We start from the raw sequence: 8,301 nt of genomic DNA, 5'->3' as shown, positions 1-8,301 counted from the left end.
CTGGGTGACTTCCACTTTTACTCAAGTAGTATTTTACTGGGTGACTTCCACTTTTACTTGAGTCATTTTCTATTAAGGTATCTTTACTTTTACTCTAGTAGGACAACTGGGTTCTTTTTCCACCACTGGTAGTTCTGTATTCTCCACATTAGCAACTAATTAGCATTTATTTTGGGGGGGCGGAGGGGGGTGGGGTTACAGGCAAATATATTTTATTAAGTTACTTTGTCCGAAAGAGATTTGTGCGGTTATCAAAACGTCATAGAGGGGTGAGCCGACACCAAACGCAGACCTTATCAAAACGTCATAGAGGGGTGAGCCGACACCAAACGCAGACCTTATCAAAACGTCATAGAGGGGTGAGCCGACACCAAACGCAGACCTTATCAAAACGTCATAGAGGGGTGAGCCGACACCAAACGCAGACCTTATCAAAACGTCATAGAGGGGTGAGCCGACACCAAACGCAGACCTTATCAAAACGTCCTAGAGGGGTGAGCCGACACCAAACGCAGACCTTATTAAAACGTCATAGAGGGGTGAGCCGACACCAAACGCAGACCTTATTAAAACGTCATAGAGGGGTGAGCTGACACCAAACGCAGACCTTATCAAAACGTCATAGAGGGGTGAGCCGACACCAAACGCAGACCTTATCAAAACGTCATAGAGGGGTGAGCTGACACCAAACACCTTATATGAAGTCGTTCTAAAATCACCAATGCAAAAATGAAGTGTGGAAAAACGATTAGAACCCATTTCGGGTGTTACCAATATGTTTGTTGGGGTATTATGACTCATAATGGGGTACTCAATAATGGCACAGATACAAAGATGAGCCCTCTGTATGTGTCTATGGCCTGTTGTTCACACGTATATCTGCCCTCTTATTGGCTAGAATGGTCCCACTTGATCTCGCCTCCTACCGCCTGCCTTCCATCTTTGAGGACATGGATTTCCATTGTTAGAGCGGTCACTCAAATATCTTGTCAATATAATAGACGATCTTTGCTTTAGTACACCGGGCAACATGTTGATAAATCGCAGTTTCCCTCTAGTGGTGAGATGTTGGAAAGTAGCCAAAGATTTTTTATAACTAACCCAAGATAGACCAGAGACTTTAGTTTCCAATGGGAGCTAAATTAATCAAAGTGGGCGAAACAAACAGGAAGGTGGGCAGAGCCAAGCACGAGCTAGTGAGATCCTGTTGGCGCGTTCTTTCACTTATTTGCATATATGTGTGAGGGAACGCCTATTCTGTGAAGTGCCGTCTGCAGTAACTCAATTCACCCTTCCACTCCTAAATAACCTATCTTTTTTTAAACTTTGGGTGAAGTCTACAAAACGCAGTCCACTCGGTTTGTTACAGATTTATACTTTTGGAAAAAATGAACACTGCATGGAGACGTTTAATAGACCTGCTGTTTTCAACTCTCAGCAGGAGCAGTAGAGATACTCTGAATGTGGTGATACCTGTCCCAGACCTGCTGTTTTCAACTCTCAGCAGGAGCGGTAGAGATACTCTGAATGTGGTGCTACCTGTCCCAGACCTTCTGTTTTCAACTCTCAGCAGGAGCAGTAGAGATACTCTGAATGTGGTGCTACCTGTCCCAGACCTGCTGTTTTCAACTCTCTAGAGACAGCAGGAGCGGTAGAGATACTCTGAATGATCGGCTATGAAAAGCCAAATGACATTTACTCCTGAGGTGCTGACTTGTTGCACCCTCGACAACCACTGTGATTATTATTATTTGACCATGCTGGTCATTTATGAACATTTGAACATCTTGGCCATGTTCTGTTATAATCTCCACCCGGCACAGCCAGAAGAGGACTGGCCACCCCTCATAGCCTGGTTCCTCTCTAGATTTCTTCCTAGGTTTTGGCCTTTCTAGGGCGTTTTTCCTTGCCACCGTGCTTCTACACCTGCATTGCTTGCAGTTTGGGGTTTTAGGCTGGGTTTCTGTACAGCACTTTGTAACATCAGCTGATGTAAGAAGGGCTTTATAAATTAATTTGATTGATGAGAACCTTTTCAGAATTTCGGCCAAAATCCATCTCACAACATCTTCTCGCACTGCCGGCCACTAGGCTTCCTATCATCACCATATTTGGTAGTGGGTGGAAAATCCAACCGGATTCTTCATATTTATACATCCGGTGAAATATCTGTCTCATTGTTCTATCTGTGTTGTCGCCGTCAGAAACGGAAATGAGGAAATTACGTCAAGAATATTGCAACGTCATCGCGTTATTTGTCCTTGTTTAGCGGTTGAGTCTAGAATGGATACAACTATTGTCAACATGTACTTTTTGTAGCAGATTTAGAATAATTTATTACGCAGTTCAGGATAATTAACGTATCAGATTAGGATTATTAGGTTAAGGCTAGGAAAAGAGGTAGGTTTAGCTGATATTCAAAACATGTCAATAATATACTTTTATCGACAATTTGACAAAAGCTGTATCCCATCTAGGCATGACCTTGTTTAGCTGGCTATCTAAGCTATTTGTCCTGTATTTTTAAACGTTTTCTAATTTTAGCAGCCCGGTTTATTAACCCGAATATTTGGTCTCGGGAATAAAACAGTAGCACCGATGACCGACTGCGAGGGACTTCAAGACGTTTCATGTAGTTTTTACTGTTGAATAATATGGAGGTAGTGGACAGTCCTCTTAACCTCGTAAGTTTCTGTTGATGTTGTAATATCTAGTAGGCTAACAGGCTAGCTAGCTAACTACATCCTTAGCCCCTTGTTGTGATCCTGGAAACAAAGCCAGGATCGCTGTTTATAACACTTTACTTGGTAGCCTCCTAGATTGTTCTCATGTCCAATGCAAAGTGCCAAGGTTTGTTAGCTTTGCCAGATATGTTGTGATTTTGGCTGTAATATTAACTTAGCTAACTGGCTAACAATAGTCCCATTTAGCTAGCTAAGAGTGCAGCTAGTCAACTAGCTAGGGAACGGTAACTAGCTAAATAAGCTTCCTCCATACAACTAGCTCACCGAGCTAAAGCTTTATTCTGGAGTAGATCAACTCAGGTATCTAGCTAACTTTATTATATGTGTGATATATAGTGTGTGACAAGCAGTAGGCAACTAGCTAACTTTATATATATGTGTGACAAGCAGTAGGCAACTAGCTAACTTTATATATATATATGTGTGTGACAAGCAGTAGGCAACTAGCTAACTTTATATATATGTGTGACAAGCAGTAGGCAACTAGCTAACTTTATATATATATATGTGTGTGACAAGCAGTAGGCAACTAGCTAACTTTATAAATATATATGTGTGTGACAAGCAGTAGGCAACTAGCTAACTTTATATATATATGTGTGTGACAAGCAGTAGGCAACTAGCTAACTTTATATATATATGTGTGTGACAAGCAGTAGGCAACTAGCTAACTTTATATATATATATGTGTGTGACAAGCAGTAGGCAACTAGCTAACTTTATATATATATATGTGTGTGACAAGCAGTAGGCAACTAGCTAACTTTATATATATATGTGTGTGACAAGCAGTAGGCAACTAGCTAACTTTATATATATATATGTGTGTGACAAGCAGTAGGCAACTAGCTAACTTTATATATATATGTGTGTGACAAGCAGTAGGCAACTAGCTAACTTTATATATATATATGTGTGACAAGCAGTAGGCAACTAGCTAACTTTATATATATATATGTGTGACAAGCAGTAGGCAACTAGCTAACTTTATATATATATGTGTGTGACAAGCAGTAGGCAACTAGCTAACTTTATATATATATGTGTGTGACAAGCAGTAGGCAACTAGCTAACTTTATATATATATGTGTGTGACAAGCAGTAGGCAACTAGCTAACTTTATATATATATGTGTGTGACAAGCAGTAGGCAACTAGCTAACTTTATATATATATATGTGTGACAAGCAGTAGGCAACTAGCTAACTTTATATATATATGTGTGTGACAAGCAGTAGGCAACTAGCTAACTTTATATATATATATATGTGTGTGTGACAAGCAGTAGGCAACTAGCTAACTTTATATATATATGTGTGTGACAAGCAGTAGGCAACTAGCTAACTTTATATATATATATGTGTGTGACAAGCAGTAGGCAACTAGCTAACTTTATATATATATATATATATGTGTGTGTGACAAGCAGTAGGCAACTAGCTAACTAAAGAAGTAAACATATTGTGAAAGAGGAACCAGACGAGAAAAGCCAAAGATCCCTTTCCCTTTATCCCTGCGTTTTATTAGCTAGTTAGACTCATAGCTAAGAATATAATAATCAATCCTTTAAATGACGGAATTTTACCAACATCAAATTAACGCTATTTTGTTTCGTTCTGACATGAAGTAAACATTTTCTGTGCACCTATTTGTGCAGACATGAAATTAGGACTGATGGGACTTCTCAGATTAGACCCTTCTGATAGTCTCTCTCGCCAGCACTTCTAAGATGTAGAAGTACTTCACCGTCTTATCTGGCAGGGCAGGATTTGTGCATTTGTAGGTAAGATGATAAGGCTAATATGAGATCTCTCTCAAAGGCATAAATCCTTAATCTCCCTCCACATCTCCTCTCAGGCCCATCAGCAGTCCAGGAAGGCAGACCGCTTGTTGGCAGCTGGTAAATATGAAGAAGCTATTTCCTGCCATGGGAAAGCTGCAGGTGTGTCATCAGTCTACTGAACTTGTTTCTTTCACCATTCTGTGAATAATGATACATCTTAGAGATGGACTATTAATTACTGTCAGACTGAAACAACTGGCACACAACCCACTTCCTCAACTTCCCTTATAGATGTCAGACCTTTAACAGATTGTGATCTGGGATTAAACCCATTTGCTCAGTCGTCACCAGGAGAATAAGAACTATTTCCTGCTCTGTGTACTGTACCCTTCTGCGGCGCTGTGGAGTCGCGTTTAGGAGTGTTTAGTGGAGGGTTTAGGAGGGTTTAGTGGAGGGTTTAGGAGAGTTGTGGAGGGTTGAGTGTCCTCTCTATGTGTGCCAGTTCAGTCTCCAGGGACATCAGGGCATAATAAACATGCCCTTGGAGAATCTTTTGTGATCCAAAAGTTATATCAGCTAACAACCCCAATGTCTATGTACGGGGGCCTGCGTCTGACTGACTATGTACGGGGGCCTGCGTCTGACAGACTATGTACGGGGGCCTGCGTCTGACAGACTATGTACGGGGGCCTGCGTCTGACTGACTATGTACGGGGGCCTGCGTCTGACAGACTATGTACGGGGGCCTGCGTCTGACAGACTATGTACGGGGGCCTGCGTCTGACAGACTATGTACGGGGGCCTGCGTCTGACAGACTATGTACGGGGGCCTGCGTCTGACAGACTGACAGACTATGTACGGGGCCTGCGTCTGACAGACTATGTACGGGGGCCTGCGTCTGACAGACTATGTACGGGGGCCTGCGTCTGACTGACTATGTACGGGGGCCTGCGTCTGACAGACTATGTACGGGGGCCTGCGTCTGACAGACTATGTACGGGGGCCTGCGTCTGACTGACTATGTACGGGGGCCTGCGTCTGACTGACTATGTACGGGGGCCTGCGTCTGACTGACTATGTACGGGGGCCTGCGTCTGACTGACTATGTACGGGGGCCTGCGTCTGACTGACTATGTACGGGGGCCTGCGTCTGACTGACTATGTACGGGGGCCTGCGTCTGACTGACTATGTACGGGGGCCTGCGTCTGACTGACTATGTACGGGGGCCTGCGTCTGACAGACTATGTACGGGGGCCTGCGTCTGACTGACTATGTACGGGGGGCTGCGTCTGACTGACTATGTACGGGGCCTGCGTCTGACGGGGCCTGCGTCTGACTGACTATGTACGGGGGCCTGCGTCTGACTGACTATGTACGGGGGCCTGCGTCTGACTGACTATGTACGGGGGCCTGCGTCTGACTGACTATGTACGGGGGCCTGCGTCTGACTGACTATGTACGGGGGCCTGAGTCTGACAGACTAAAGACTACATAGAGATAGTGAGAACATTATGAGAAGTGTTGTCTGCTCCGTTTGCAACACAAATAAAGAAGCTGACAGTAGAAGCTTGCTGGGTGAACTGAATGTCATTCTGCACAGAAAGACTGTGTGCTGTTAGAATGCAGTCATACTATATTATGCTCAAGATACAGATGTTTAATATCAGCCTTGTGTGTGTGTGTGTGTGTGTTGCAGAGCTGCTGAGGGAAGCCATGAAGTTAACAGAGTGTGAACAGGTGAGACTGGGTGTTGTGTCGTGGGAGGGATGGAGGGAATGTCACATTCTTGGACCTCAGTCATGTCCTCCTGGGCTGCTGTTGGTCAATTATGACCAAACGTCCGTCAATATTTAGTTCTGTCTTTTGGTTATTTGAATAAAGCATAGCGTGTTAGTTGTAGTGAGGTGTTGAGTCGTAGTGAGGTGTTGAGTCGTGAGGTGTTGAGTCGTAGTGAGGTGTTGAGTCGTAGTGAGGTGTTGAGTCGTAGGGAGGAGTTGAGTCGTAGGGAGGAGTTGAGTCGTAGGGAGGAGTTGAGTCGTAGTGAGGTGTTGAGTCGTAGTGAGGTGTTGAGTCGTAGTGAGGAGTTGAGTCGTAGTGAGGAGTTGTAGTGAGGAGTAGTGAGGAGTGAGGAGTCGTAGTGAGGTGTTGAGTCATTTCGTAGTGAGGTGTTGAGTTGTAGTGAGGTGTTGAGTCGTAGTGAGGAGTTGAGTCGTAGTGAGGAGTTGAGTCATTTCGTAGTGAGGTGTTGAGTCGTAGTGAGGTGTTGAGTCGTAGTGAGGTGTTGAGTCGTAGTGAGGAGTTGAGTCGTAGTGAGGAGTTGAGTCGTAGTGAGGAGTTGAGTCGTAGTGAGGAGTTGAGTCGTAGTGAGGAGTTGAGTCGTAGTGAGGTGTTGAGTCGTAGTGAGGTGTTGAGTCGTAGTGAGGAGTTGAGTCGTAGTGAGGTGTTGAGTCGTAGTGAGGTGTTGAGTCGTAGTGAGGTGTTGAGTCGTAGTGAGGTGTTGAGTCGTAGTGAGGTGTTGAGTCGTAGTGAGGTGGTGTTGAGTCGTGCCTGAGGCCTGTCTGTCTCCTCCAGGCTGGTTTGTCCATGGCGCTCCAGAGAGACAGCCACGTGAAGCAGCAGCGTCTTATTGAGGAGAAGTGGAAGAGGACCAGACAGGAAGGCAATCCCATGGTCCTCCTGAGCCACCCCCTCTACCGACCAGCCCCCGGCCTCGTGACCAACGAGCCCCCCGCCACCCAGAGAGGGAGTACGACACCTGGCTGTACCTCCTGAAGAACAAGGGCTCCCCCCCTCCCCCCACACCCTGCCCCGGCAGCAAGGCCCACAAGGATGATAAGACCCGTCTGGAGGAGCAGCAGACCACCATCGCCAGCCTGCGGCGCCACATAGACATTCTGCTGGGAGAGAACGAGAAACTGACCCAGGACAACAAGCGCCTGCGAGGGGAGAACATCCGGCTGAAGAGGGATGCAGCGGACACAGACTTACTGGAGAAATCAGAGCTGTGGGTTCTTCCCCAGTCAGAGGAGAGGAGGAACAAGGACATCTCCATACCTAACCTGCCCCCTCTGGAGATGCCCACCCAGGACATCTCTCTGGACGACCTGCCTGCCCTGGAGCTCCCCGAGGACATCCAGCACGAACTGCAGGCGCTGCTGGACAGAGACGACAAGCTGTGATGAGACAGGCGGACAGACAGCCCAGTACTAACTAACTAAAGGACGCCTCTCTACGGAGAGACTGTCCAGACTGGACTGAAAGAAAGCTGGCAAATCTCAATAAAAGTGTTTGATTGGTCGGTGGCCTCACGCACTCGATAGCAACCACAAATGGTCACCGTGACAAGTTGGTAAAGTTCATTTATCCTAGTTCTGTCTGTCACCTCAGTGTCTCTACTAGTGGGTACTACATCTCGTTCACACACACACACACACACACACACACACACACACACACACACACACACACACACACACACACACACACACACACACACACACACACACACACACACACACACACACACACACACACACACACACACACACACACACACACACACACAAAACAAACTCTTTGCAGAAATTGTGCCTTTGAAAATGTCTGAAATGAAGTCAAAAGGGAGGTGACCATCATCAGTGATCTCCCTGCTTTGATAACAGGCCTCTATATCTGGAGGCCCTGATTGGTTGACTGGGACGACCTACTGACCCTCTGATACCCACCAGGGACGACCTACTGACCCTCTGATACCCACCAGGGACGACCTACTG

At 45.7% G+C, this 8,301-nt stretch overlaps 1 pseudogene; it reads left to right on the top strand.

The window, feature by feature from the left end:
• Window positions 1–2,296: 2,296 nt before the first annotated feature.
• Window positions 2,297–8,065, top strand: LOC124029052 (annotated as a pseudogene).
• The last annotated feature ends 236 nt before the right edge of the window (window positions 8,066–8,301 follow it).

Source organism: Oncorhynchus gorbuscha, unplaced genomic scaffold (assembly GCF_021184085.1).
Source record: "Oncorhynchus gorbuscha isolate QuinsamMale2020 ecotype Even-year unplaced genomic scaffold, OgorEven_v1.0 Un_scaffold_5342, whole genome shotgun sequence".
NCBI classification, from domain to species: domain Eukaryota; kingdom Metazoa; phylum Chordata; class Actinopteri; order Salmoniformes; family Salmonidae; genus Oncorhynchus; species Oncorhynchus gorbuscha.
The sequence above is the reverse complement of the archived record's forward strand: the minus strand, read 5'-3'. Positions and strand labels throughout refer to the sequence as shown.